The sequence below is a fragment of the Protopterus annectens genome, chromosome 10.part0, assembly GCF_019279795.1.
Source record: "Protopterus annectens isolate FY-2018-M chromosome 10.part0, PAN1.0, whole genome shotgun sequence".
NCBI lineage: Eukaryota > Metazoa > Chordata > Ceratodontiformes > Protopteridae > Protopterus > Protopterus annectens.
In genome coordinates this window covers 340,001,313-340,014,600 of record NC_056744.1, presented here as the reverse complement: position 1 = coordinate 340,014,600, position 13,288 = coordinate 340,001,313, and the positions used below count along the sequence as shown (strand labels likewise).

At 38.6% G+C, this 13,288-nt stretch overlaps 1 protein-coding gene across 1 annotated transcript in view; it reads left to right on the top strand.

The window, feature by feature from the left end:
• KLHL20 (kelch like family member 20) overlaps positions 1-13,288 on the top strand; it is a 1,442,445-nt gene that overhangs the window by 4,643 nt on the left and 1,424,514 nt on the right. The gene's annotated exons all lie outside the window — the stretch shown is intronic.

Sequence of the window (13,288 nt, the reverse complement as noted above, 5' to 3'; positions counted from 1 at the left end):
CTTGCTGACAACAGATTGTATGTATGTCAGAAGTAAAGATTCTTGATTAAGACTGGATAACGCGCACTTTGTCAAGATTCTTTTTTGATTCCCCTGTGTGTTTTGTTGTGATCAGGATAAGCCAGTGTTGCAGACTGTGTCCTGTTTTTCTACTTGTTTATCATTCCCAGTGCAGTGCAGCAGGTTAGAAGTGTAGCCCGGGTGCATGGATGAGTGTGTTTTGGTGAGCTGCACTAGATTAGTGCTTGGTGGCCAGTTGCTTGGGACCAAGTAACCACTAGTGTGTTCTCACAGGATGAAATCCATCAGCCTTGTTCTTGGTTTTCTGCTGCTTTGTAGTTGCGCATAGGAATGTTGCGTATCCTGTTTATTCCCCTCTGCCTTTTCGAAGTAGTTCCATTTATACATTTTTTCTGGAACTTACTATTGCAAGCCTATTTTTCACTTTCAGTAAAACTTATTGCACTGCAGTGATTTTGCTAATGTGTATTTAGAGCAGAAAAGCTGAGTCATACCTTTCTTTAAAAAAAAATCCTATTTTGGGATTGTGTTTAAGACTGATGCTGCTTCTGTACAGCCACTTAATTGGGAGAAAAAAGAAACACAAAATCTGGAGTCTGGAAAAAAATTATATATATTTTTTTTCACCTAGCACCATGTTTATACTGATGCCTGTTTTTAGCTACCCCTTGTTGTTTTTGACACTGTGTTAAACTTCCATACACCTTACCTTTCTGTAATTACTTGATTAACTGTGTGTGTGTGTGTGTGTGTGTGTGTGTGTGTGTGTGTGTATGTTGGTTAATTGTATGTTTTCTGTATGTTATGTTTTATTGAATTGGCAGTTGTAGCATGAACAGGTTTTTAAAACCTAGATTTGTTGAACTGCTAAAAGTATATTAAGTTGGAGCTGGTTTCTGTTCTGTATGTTGGACTGAGCTGCAGTTACACTTGATTCTGTACGCCTTGTGTCCAAGTACCAGGGTTTTGTTATTCATCTAATTTTAACTAGCATAGTTGAAATGGGTTAAAATAATGGGAAACTCAGTTTAGTGTTGATTTTAAGATTACAGCTTAGTTCTGAGATATTATTGTGTTTTGACAATGCTCTGGTTAACAGATAAATGATAAGTTGCCATATTACCCTTGATTTCATTTGGTAAAATGGTAATTTTGATAGCTTTGAGTGGTTTGGAAGGTTATGCACTCTGTTTTTGAGAACTAATGAGCAATGACTGGAGTATGGCTGGGGAATAAGCTCACATACACAAAGGACAAAGAGTAGGATTGTAAATAAATGTTTAAGTAGTATTTTAAACATGCAAAATTTTCTGCAATTGTATGCAATAGTCAAGTGCTGTATAACAAATGTTTTTATTTTATTTTATATGCAGAGGGGCAGGATTGTATTTGACCTCTGTAGCACCGTTTAGAAATTAGCAGTTGTCTGTTTGCTTTGCTGTTGAATTGTACTGAATATGACCCCCCCCGGAAAAAAAAAAAAAGCAAAATTGCTTAAGTCACTGAGCTCTTCTTTAGCATTGCATGTGTTTTTATAAAAGATGCAGTTTGATTTTATATGTCAAATCAGTCTGAAAAATGATCAGTATGTTGGCAATGGTACATGTACATAAAAGTGGCATCTCATGTATTTTATATCCCCTCCTCCCACATAACCATTACCGGTCTTTACCTTTAGACTTGGCTTTTTAAGTGTTGCCGTTTCCACGCAGAGGGTTGTCATATTTTGACAACTTGTTATTCTGCAGCTATTTGAACTGTTTTTGCAAGAAGTATGTATAAATGCGGAGAACGTACTGTTTTGTTTTTTCTGCTTCCATCTGCATACCCCTTCCCCAGGATCTGTCCAGGAATAAAGGCATAAACAACAGAAATTCTTGCGGTGCAAGTGTAAGACAAATAGCTGGAGGTGAAATGGATAATTTATCCAAAAAAGTTTAATAAGGGCAGTATTACAGTTGAGCGCTTTCATTCCAACACTACACTAACGGAACTTCTTCAGAACTAAAAAGCCCATTTTAAAAAAAAATTAAATACTATACCATCATCACATGACCCAGCTAAATGAAAACCAATTGAAACTAATTAACATCATTTAGCTAAATATGTTAGTTAATGTTAAAAAATAGAAACAGAATTGTTTAACTCAGGCTAGCATGTGGCATCCAAGCTAATTTGCCACTTTAGTTCACTCCTTGCTAGATGCTCTTCTACCACATACCATGGAATCGATGACAGTTTGATCTAAAACAATAAAACAAAAAACTGTTTGCCATTGTTGTCAATATGTTGGAGTAAAGATCCACAAACAAGTCAAAAGCACAAAAAGTATATACCAAAAAATCGTCCAAGGCGAGCTTCAAAAGAAAGATTACCAAGGACTCCAAAGATAACCACAAGGCATTCTTTAGCTACGTCAAGAATCTAAGTGGCAATGCTCAGATCTGCTCGGAGTTTGTGCAGAATGGCACAAAATACACTGAACCGACCGATATCGCCAACATCCTTGCAGACAGGTTCAGTGCAAACTTCACCCCCAGAAGGACCCATAACCATACCAGAAGAATGTAGAGCCCCAGAAATCACAGGCACAGGTTAAAACGGCCCTGTCCAAAGCCAAAAACACAGCATCAATGGGACCGGACGGTGTCCCAGGCAGCATCCTACAGAAGCTCAAAGACTAACTAACCCCTCACCTAAACACACTGTTCAAACTCAGCCTCTCCACAGGCTGCGTACCCATAGAGTGGGGCACAGCAACAGTTATTCCGCTCCACAAAGGTGGAGCCACAACATATCCCGGAAACTATCTCCCAATAAGCCTGACTAGCTTGGTCTGCAAGGCTCTGGAGTGCATCATCATGGAACTCCTTAACAGAGACATTGGGAACCTCCAAGCACTGGACCCTACCCAGTTCGGCTTTGTCAAGGGCAGATCATGCCTCCTAAACCTGGTGGACTTCTTTGAGACCATTACCAAGGCTGTAGACGAGGGAAAGGTGGTACACACAGCCTACCTAGACCTCGCAAAGGCCTTCAACACCGTTCCCCCATTCTGGTATTATAGACAAGCTCACCAGACTGAACATAACCCCCTACGTCACAAGATGGGTTGCCAACTGGCTTACGGACAGAACCCACATGGTAAGAGTTGCCGGAGCTAGGTCCGACTCTAAACCGGTTACAAATGGCATTCCCCAGGGCTCAGTCCTAGGACCCCTCCTGTTCGGCATGTACTTCTCAGAGGTACAGGCAAGCACAGGAGGGCTATGACTGACAACGTTCACAGATGACTGCAAACTAGGGGCTATAATTGAGACTCCAGCTGACACAGACATCCTCCAAAAGGGTCTCACTGAGATGGATACCTGGTGTCAAAATCATGACCTCAAACTAAATGCCAAAAAGTGCATAGTCATCCCTTTGGAAAACACAAAGTACCCACAAACTACCACATAGGTGGTAGTCCCCTAAATACAGAAGACGTAATAAGGGATCTGGGGACCCAAGTAGATAGTAATCTCTCCTTTGATAATCACATTGCTGAAGCGGTTAGAAAATCCGTCTGTGTCCCTCCTAATCACAAAAGGGTTCGCATCCAGATCAAGAGGTCATTGTGCCCCTCTACTCATCAGACCCATCATATAGTACAATGCCCCACTTGGCGTGTACCTTACAAGACACCTGCAACAGCTGGAAAGACCACAGAAGTACCTCACCAAGAGGATCACTGGCCTCAAGCAGATGCCCTGTGCAGCTCGACTGAAGAAACTCCAGCTGTACTCAGTTGCATACTGCCTACTCAGAGATGATCTCTCCCTGACATACAAGGCCATGTCCAACCCAGAATTGATGGACATGCTCCATCTAAAGAAAACCATATCCCCTCGAGCCACATACTCTAGGGATCTAAATCCCACCACAACAATAAATAGGACATGCTGGAGGGATAGATTCCTGTCCCAGAGACTTCCTATGCTTTGTAACAAGATTCCAATCTACATTAGGTAGAGCTCCTCGCTAACGCTCTTCAAGAGAAACCTTGACGAGTGGATAGGAAACAGAATGTTTACCCCGGGGATCACTTCAGTGGCCCTGCTGAACAGAGGCACAGGGAACTATCTAAGGGGGTGGCGAAAGCCAACACATTCTGGCTAGGCTTATAAATGCATTCGGGCAGATAGCCTAGTACCAACCTATGAACCTAAAAGTAAGCCTCAAATCCAGGAGCCGGCAGGGCAAAGCTAATCAGTGGTGTAATCCAAGGCACAATCCAGTGCAGTCACTAAGAGGTTACAGAGACCGGTTGAACCAGAAACACTTTATTCAGCTGTAACAGCAAGTGCTTTCATCTCTGTCAGTTAGCAAGGTAAAAGACAGCACAGGAAGCATACAATATATACACCCACCCCCAATTAACACCTCATGCAAGGCAATTAAACCAATTAGTCCTGCAAAAACCTTGTACCCCATCTAAAAAATTATTTTAAAAGTTTTTATGTCATACCTACAAAGTATGCAAGAAGAAAACATCCATCAGTTAGCCCTCCTAATAAAGGCAAGTTCGATGGTATGTAATAATAACCCACACAAAAAATAAATATTAATTAAAACCTAGCACAGGATGTTTTCTTCTTGCATACTTTGTGATTAGCCTTGCCCTGCCAGCTCCTGGATTTTGGGGCTTACTTTTGGTATTTATGTCGGAATAAAACATTTAAGCAATAACCCACGCCTGGTTGTGGGTAATGCTGGATTTACCCACGGTTGGCGTGGTTTGGTTACGAGGGTGAAGCCCGAGTGGCCAAACAAAGACAACCGTGGGAAAATCCAGCATTACCCACACCCAAAAGTGGGTTATTGCTATTATACAATGGCATTATTTAAGAAAAAAAATACTTAGTTTTCTTAAATAATGGCATTGTATAATGCCTCCTTGCTGCCCTTCCGCAGCTGTCCGGTATTCTGCGGCAGTTCTGATGTACTGCGCATGCGTATGCTTACGCAGTACATCAGAGCTGTGGGTGGAAGCAACAGAGAAAGCAAGATCTCTGTTGTTTTTTAGAAAGTAAGAAAAAACAAACTGCTACTAAACCAGCACAGCTCCTGATGCCAAACAGTAGGACTAAACACCTCCCAAACACACGTATGCTTGTTCTGGAAGTCAAAGGCAAAAGCAACAAGCTGCTACTAAGCCAACACAGTTCCTAATTCCATGCAGCAGAACTAAATACCTCCAATAAGCACAGTCAGAGAGGTGAAACTCATCAAAGATAAACACGGCCAGATAGCCAAACTCACTGAGGCAGGACTTTTTAAAAATTCCAAAGGGATAAACAAGACGCCAATAAACAAACGACTTAAATTTTATTAAGCACCATGATACTGCTTTTCGTCGGCACCCTGCACCAACTTCTTCAGACTCTGAAAAATAACAACTCACACTTAAGTGCTGTTACATTTAAAGCCATTGCAAGCAAAGTCTATTACAAAACACACCCTCCAATTACCTTAAAGGAACAGGCACAAGTAGCTTCAATCTAACTAAAATGTTCCTATCTCATAAACACACAATATAAAAAGTTGTATATAATATAAAATATACAACTGTAAAACTAATACTGTTCCTTACATAGCACTTAAATAATGCAATCAGCAGTTAATAATATTATAAAAACACACTTACTTTGAACCAAATACACATAATAATACTGACACATTAAAATAAATAAAAAAAAATGCCATCATATTTGATAAAAAGACATTCCATCTACCAGACATGGTATAAAATATATATATCAAGATCGCTCAGCTGGTCCTATGTCCAAATCACACCCAGTGTTATAACCCCCGTGCATCATCTTTCCAAACTCCTCAGCTTAAGGACACAGCTGATAGATAACATACTATTGAGGCTGGGGTGATGGTGGGCTTCAAGTCTCAACTGCCACATAAGCTCCTTCATTTCTAATTGAAAATATGGGACAACAGCGATGTACAAAGAACTGGACATCCCTCCAGAATTGATGAAAAGACAAGACGAAAACTGGTCAGGGAGGCTGCCAAGAGACCTACAGCAACACTGACAGGGAGGCTGCCAAGAGACCTACAGCAACACTGAAGGAACTGTATGAATTTCTGGCAAGTACTGGTTGTGTACTATATGTGACAATAATCTCCTGTATTCTGTATATGTGTGGACTATGGGGCAGGGTTGCAAGACACCTTTTCTTACACAGAAAAACATCCAGGCCCGGCTAAAATTTGCAAATCAATACATCAGGTCTCCCAAAAGCATGTGGGAAAATGTGTTATGGTCCGATGAAACCAAGGTTGAACTTTTTGGCCACAATTCTAAAAAGTACGTTTGGAGCAAAAACAACAATTTGCATCACCAAAAGAACACCATCTCCACAGTGAAGCATGGTAGTGGCAGTATCATGCTTTGGGGGTTGCTTTTCAGCTGGGACTGGGGCTTTAGTCAAGGTGTAGGGAATTATGAACAGTTCCAAATACCAGTCACTCTTGGCCCAAAACCTTCGGGCATCTGCTAGAAAGATGAAGAGGAATTTCACCTTTCAACACAATGACCCCAAGCATACATCCAAATCAACAAAATAATGGCTTTCACCAGAAGAAAATTAGATTTAGAATGGTCCAGCCAGAGCCTAGACCTAAATCCAATAGAAAAATTTGTGAGGTGACCTGAAGAGGGCTGTGCACAACAGATGCCCTCGCAATCTGACATATTTGGAGTACTTTTGCAAGGAAGAGTGGGCAAATATTGCCAAGTCAAGGTCTGCCATGCTGATAGACTCTTACCCAAGAAGACTGAATGTTGTAATTTAAATCAAAAGGTACTTCAACAAGGTATTAGTTTAAGGATGTGCACACTTATGCAACCAGTTTACTGTACATTTTTTATTTTTTTCCCCCCAACAGATTTGTTTTTCAGTTGAATTGTACAGATTATAGGTCACATTAAAGGTGGGAAAAGTTTTGAAATGATTTATTGTGGTCTGGTCTCATTTTTTTATATCACAGAAACCTGGCCTTTTAATAGGGGTATGTACACATTTTATATCCACTGTACATGGTCAACGACCCCCGTTAAGTAAATAAAGTTAATTTTTGTTTCCTAGTATGTTTCTGTTCCATTTATGAGTTGCCTCTGTTATTTCATGTTACACATTTGCCATGGTGTGTTAATTGTTGATCTTGTTGCAGAGCTGACCAGCTCATGGAGCTCTTTTGCAGAGCTGACCAGCTCATGGAGCTCTTTTGCAGAGCTGACCAGCTCATGGAGCTCTTTTGCAGAGCTGACCAGCTCATGGAGCTCTTTTGCAGAGCTGACCAGCTCATGGAGCTCTTTTGCAGAGCTGACCAGCTCATGGAGCTCTTTTGCAGAGCTGACCAGCTCATGGAGCTCTTTTGCAGAGCTGACCAGCTCATGGAGCTCTGTTAATGTTACAAACGTGACAGTCCTCCATAGTACTGTAAGAACAAGTGAAATACCGACACAACCTAGATCTGTTTTACAGAACTAGGACATGACGTAATTGAAGTTTAAAGAAAGAAAAGCACACGACTGTCTTGTTCATTAACTTTCAGATCCAGACTAATGTGCTTTAATAACCAGAAAGTTGTTTTTATTTTGAAAAATCTCCAGTCTGCACATTTGTTTTCTGATCACATTAAGGAGGGTATATCTGTAATTTGGAACATTTAGACCAAAATGTAATTTTTTAAATCCAAAATTAGATTGAGCATTGCTGTGCAAATTCCCTTTTTAAAACGGGTTATAAACATTTTACAACTTTTTTTAAACACATTATCACGTAAAACATTGACAAACGTGGATTAATATAAAATAAAACCATGTTAACATGTTTACAGCTAAATGCATTCTACATCACATATGTTCTTTATAACTATCAGCAATCGGGCATTAAATGCTCAATTCCTGCCTTGCCTTAAACATCTTCTTTTCCTGAACATTATTCTGTATGTACTGTTCCCACAATTTTAATTTTATGTATTTTGGTCTCTTCTTTTTCTAAAGATTCTACTTGCAGTTCTTTTATCTATGTTACAGTATTCAATAATTCAAATACAGGTGGTTTAGACTTTGATTTCCATTTTCTATTAATTGCTTTTTGGCAGCCAAGAGAATTAAACTTAGCAAGGTCCTACTATGTCTTGACATTCAGATCCTGTACCCCAGCTCAAAAGAATCATTTCCTTAGTTACACCCATTTACTCACCTAGTATTTCTGACAGAGTACTGTGTGTGGAATTTATAAAATCTGCCAATTCATTGCACTCCCAAAATATATGTTGTTCTTCCCCATCACACCTCCAACATCTGACATCTATCTGTGGAAAACTGTTTAAAGTTTGCTTGGGAGCCGTACATATATCCTCCCATTGTAAATTGCTTAACCAGTCTCTCTTTCCAAGCTATTCTAACCTCCTCTGATTCTTATAGTTATTGTGAAATGTATGCCCTACTTGATTATTCCTTTAACAGCAGCTACTTTTCTAGATTCATCTGAGAACTCTTATCAAGGCAGGTCTTTCACGTAGCATTCCCCTATCCCTTTCTCTTTGCCTGTACTCACATCAATGCCAGGTAGGAAAGGCTTTCTCTAGCCTGCAGTCTGAAGATCTTGTTGGCCTCATCCTATTCTATTACTTTCCCTCTCTAGTTATTTGCTCCCAGTAACTTGGTTCATTTGCCAGTTTTCTCCAGTAAATTCCAGCTCCCTCTTGCCTTTCTCTGTAGTTCTACTTGCAGTTATCCCTATCGGCAAAATCTCTTTTCTCCATTCTTGTGCTGACTTGGCTCACAGAATCCTTTTTGAATATACAGTTCTGTGTGGCTTTTACTGTTCTCGTTAAAGATCTGAATCCAAACTCCCATCATCTTCTTAAAATTCTCCTCGTCATCTATTTTCATTAAGTTTATATCCCGAAAATAAACTATCTCAAAATGTTCCACAACTCTGAGATGTCCTTTTCTGGATTATAAAGTACAAAATAATATCGACTACAAACAAAGCCCACTTTTTTTTTATTACATTGAGAATTTTATCTTGATAGAGTCCCTTATTTTCTTTGCCAATGGCTGTAAATATAAAGCAAATAAAAAAAGGGGAAAAAGGATATCGCTGCCTGGTTCCTCTGTTCAGACACAGCTTATCAGAGAAGAACCCTCCCACTTCAATTCTTGCCTCCAGTCTTTCACATATCCTCTTAATTAACCTTGTACTAATGCTTCCATTACTCTACTCGTAAAATCCCAGCTTACTCTGAATGCTTTCTCTCCATCAAGACCCACCAAAAATGATTTTCCAGGATGGCTGCACATTGAGTAATAGCTTAATTCTAGTTCTCTGCTGAGTTTCTATTTTCACAATGGGAGAAGGCCAGTGGACTTTTGTGTTTCTGGGTAAATTTCAGTAACTGGCTAGTAAGTGCACTGCCTGGATGCCAGGAAAAAAGAAATGCAGAGGACCTGAAGGAAAATCGGCTACAAAAGGTGTGGAAAAATACTGACTGGGAAAAGAACTGTAGATATTTTGCTAAATGCGTGCAAGCTCCAGACATGACTTCCAGTAACCTAGAGAAAAGCATAGGATGACTGCACACAGACCTGGTTAAAATAAGCAAAACACTGATGGAGTATATCAACTCAAAACAACAAAAGGCAGGGAAAAATGGGAGAAACTTTAAACATATTCAGATGAAGTGATAAAACTGCAAAAATCAGATATCAAAATGAAGAAACCACTGGCTGAATACAAATTGCTCAAGAAAAAATGTTTCAGAAAATAATAGAATAAAAGGACAGAGCACACAAGGAAAACCTGAGATTTTCAGCTTTGTCAGAAAAGTTGGAACAGACACTATTAATTTTATGAAAGCACCAATAAGCAACTGGACTGGTATTCCACATCAGTTGTTGTTAATTGAAAGGGCACATTGTGTGCATGCTCCAAATCTGGCTATGAGAAAGCAAACTAGACCTTTTTAATAGTAAAGATGTAATCCTAACAGCAAAATGAGATGACTCTGACCAAACTGTGGCAGAATGACAAAGTACTAAAAGTGGGAGACTGCAGAGTGTTGAGAGTGACTACTCATTGTACAAAGTGTTGAGAGTGACTACTCATTGTACACCAGGCAGAAGAGGAGTAAATTTATTCCATTGTTCAGGGAATGTCTAGAAGCAGGCATGAGATTCAAACTGTTGTAGCCAGCTATCTTCAAAATATGCTTCCCTGGAGGGACAGAATCATTTTTTGTTGAAGTACATGCTAAGGAAGAAATACAAAAGTTTGTCCAGCAAAAAGTGAGCTGTGAAACGGAAGGAGATTCTGCTTCTTGTTCTTCTGGTAATAAAGACCACAGAGAAACTTTGTCAGTGAAATGTTTTCCGGTGTTTCAATGGAAAATGCTGGAGAGAAGGAAGGAAGCGTGCGAGTTAAGAGTACATTGAAAATGTAGCAGAGGCAGGATTTGGGAGATGGAGATGAACAGGAATAAAACCAGTAACTTGGAAATTTGACTAATGTGGGATTACAAAGCAGTTATATTTGTGTAACATGACAGAACAAGAAAATCTGGAAATAGTGGACTTTTTGCACTTTGTTGGACTTGTGTGGGACTCTAAAATATATGCTGTACTTCATGTCATGTTAATGTTCAGAAAAATAATTAAGGTAGGGGAAGAGGAGGGAGAAAGATAATTTTTAAGTAAAACAATTTTTTTTCTTAGTAGTATTTTTATAGTGTGTGATTTTCTTTGCATGCTATAATATAGTTTTCTCAGTTGTTTTAAGGGTAATGGGTATAATATTGTAAAGAGGTGCTTCTGCTTTTTTCTCTCCCTTCTCTTTCTCCTTAACTTTTAAGAAATGTAGGCACTGCAATGTAAAATATGTAGTTAAAAGAACATGATAAAAGAAAATACATTAATGTGCTTTTTCTCATTTTTGCATGGGGGAATTACTAGATTTAGGCTCTTAGCTTGATCTAGTAAGTTTTATGAGAAAGCAAGTAAATGGAAAATGGATATTGAATATTATAAGATTTTTTTCTAGCAAGTAAATGCATGCTTAGTAGCAATTTTGTATCTGCCCCTCATGTCTCCATAGAGACACTCTGATAAAGAGAAATTGGCTAGGAGATAATGTTCTCTGAAAGCATTCCAGTGTTATCCCACCTGGGAGAGCTATAAAGATATGATAAAACCAGACAGCACTTAGTAGAAGCACAGACTGTACCACGTGTCTTAGCATGCATAATCTTTCGTTTAGGTTAACTCAAGTTTGAGAGTGTGGCTGTCAATTTGGGACAGTTGTTCCTGTTGTGAGAGTAAAACTTCAATATTTGAAGATGTACATAATTTTGTGTGTTACTATTAAGTTGCTAGGTTTTAGGGGGTGTTGGTGTATGTGTGTTTTGTTTAAGGGCTTTCAGTAAAACAAGTTTTGCAAGATGTGTTATAGGCTTAAATGGATATGACCAGAAACAATTGTATAAAAGTTCTACCTGCCAAACAGTGTGTGTATATAACACAAAAGTTGGAACTAGACACTTAACAAAAAGCTGTTGTACATAAAAGGTAGGAATAACAACTTTTTAATACAATTATACTTTTTGTAATGTCTTTTTAAAGGTTAATGGCCTCACAGATAAATACAAAAAAGGAAAGAGCAGTGAACTATTTAAAAAAAATGTAGAGTGCAAATGGCTATGTTCAGGAAATGCACTTTGAAAGAAGTGAACACTTGAATTTGATTAAAAAAATGTTTTCGGGATGGTTATTCAGCATATTACCTGGAACAGAGGAAAAGAAGATTGCTTGTATTAATTGCAGGAGGAGAGCTCCAGTAGTCCTAGAAGAGGTTTAAAAGATATTAGATTTGTAGTACTAAGAGCTACTGGCAAGGGAGAAGGATTACATTGACATGTAGGTATATTCCTGATGTAAAGGAATGTAAGAAAATTCTGGGAGAAATAAATCCGCTTTCAGCAAGGAATATTACTTGTAGGTGGGGACTGGATTTGATCTGTAGCAGTGGAGATGTGTCAGGGAAAGTATAACCAAGGAGGATAGACTTTTGAAGAAATGTACGAAAGTGTTTGGCATGGAAGTGAATTTACATATCCCCCAAGATACAAAACTAGGTTAGGCTAGACAATGTACAGGAACATGGGCATTTAGTTGAAGTCTTGGTATGTACCCAATAACTATTTCAGATCATGCACCAATAATAACTAAAATAAAAATGAGAATTTGGTGCTTTCCTACCCATCTGTTGAAAAGAGAGGAATTTAAGGAATGGATAGTGGAAATTATTCAGGCGCTATTGGAAAAGGTAGAAATTTCTTCTGAAAATATAGCTAGGGAATGGGATAAAAGTTAAAGTGGAATTTAAAAATAGGGTGGAAATGAAGGAAAGGGAAATATGGTTAATAAGTATCAAGTGTTCATTAGAGAGACTGACAAATGTGAAAGTATTCCAGAACAGGGGGATTCTCACAGAACAAGAAGAGGAGCAACTGTAAAATGGTAAACTGAAAATAAGGGATTACTTCAATAGTATGTGCGAGTTTATAAAGATTGCTGTATAAGCAACTGTTTTTTGATAAGACCAAAGCAAAAACCGCAACCAACCAAAAATTATTAAATCCAGGAGCTGGAAAGACAGTGGAGGCCACGGTAATGAACAAATAATTTTATTAGAATACAGTTCAGCACTTTTGTCTGAACATAACTTGACATCTTCAGAATCGCATGAAACAATGCTAAGGTAGCTTAAATAACCTTTGTTAATATCATGTGCAAAACATCACCCAATCGTCCATAAAACATCACAGTTCAAAATCTTAAAAGACGTGTACCCAAACCAAAAATGTTTTAAAACGTATCCACCTAGAAAACATATAAATAAGACCTGTCCCTAAAGGTCCATAAAATTCTTAAACTAGATAGGAACGTAACCATAAAATACAGGATAATGAGGTACTATTATTTCAAACCTGGACATGAAAGGGCATTCAGTTTTATTTGCCACCTTAATCACAAACCTCTAACAGATCTTCCCAAGGTCCTCCCCTAATGTTTTTAATAATTTTTGGGGACTTGATACAGTTATGTGTGGAATTTTTGGAAATGTGTTTAAACAAGGCATTATGTTTTTAATATCTAAAAGATGTTCGTAAATTCTATCATGAAATAATCTTTTCATCTTCCCGA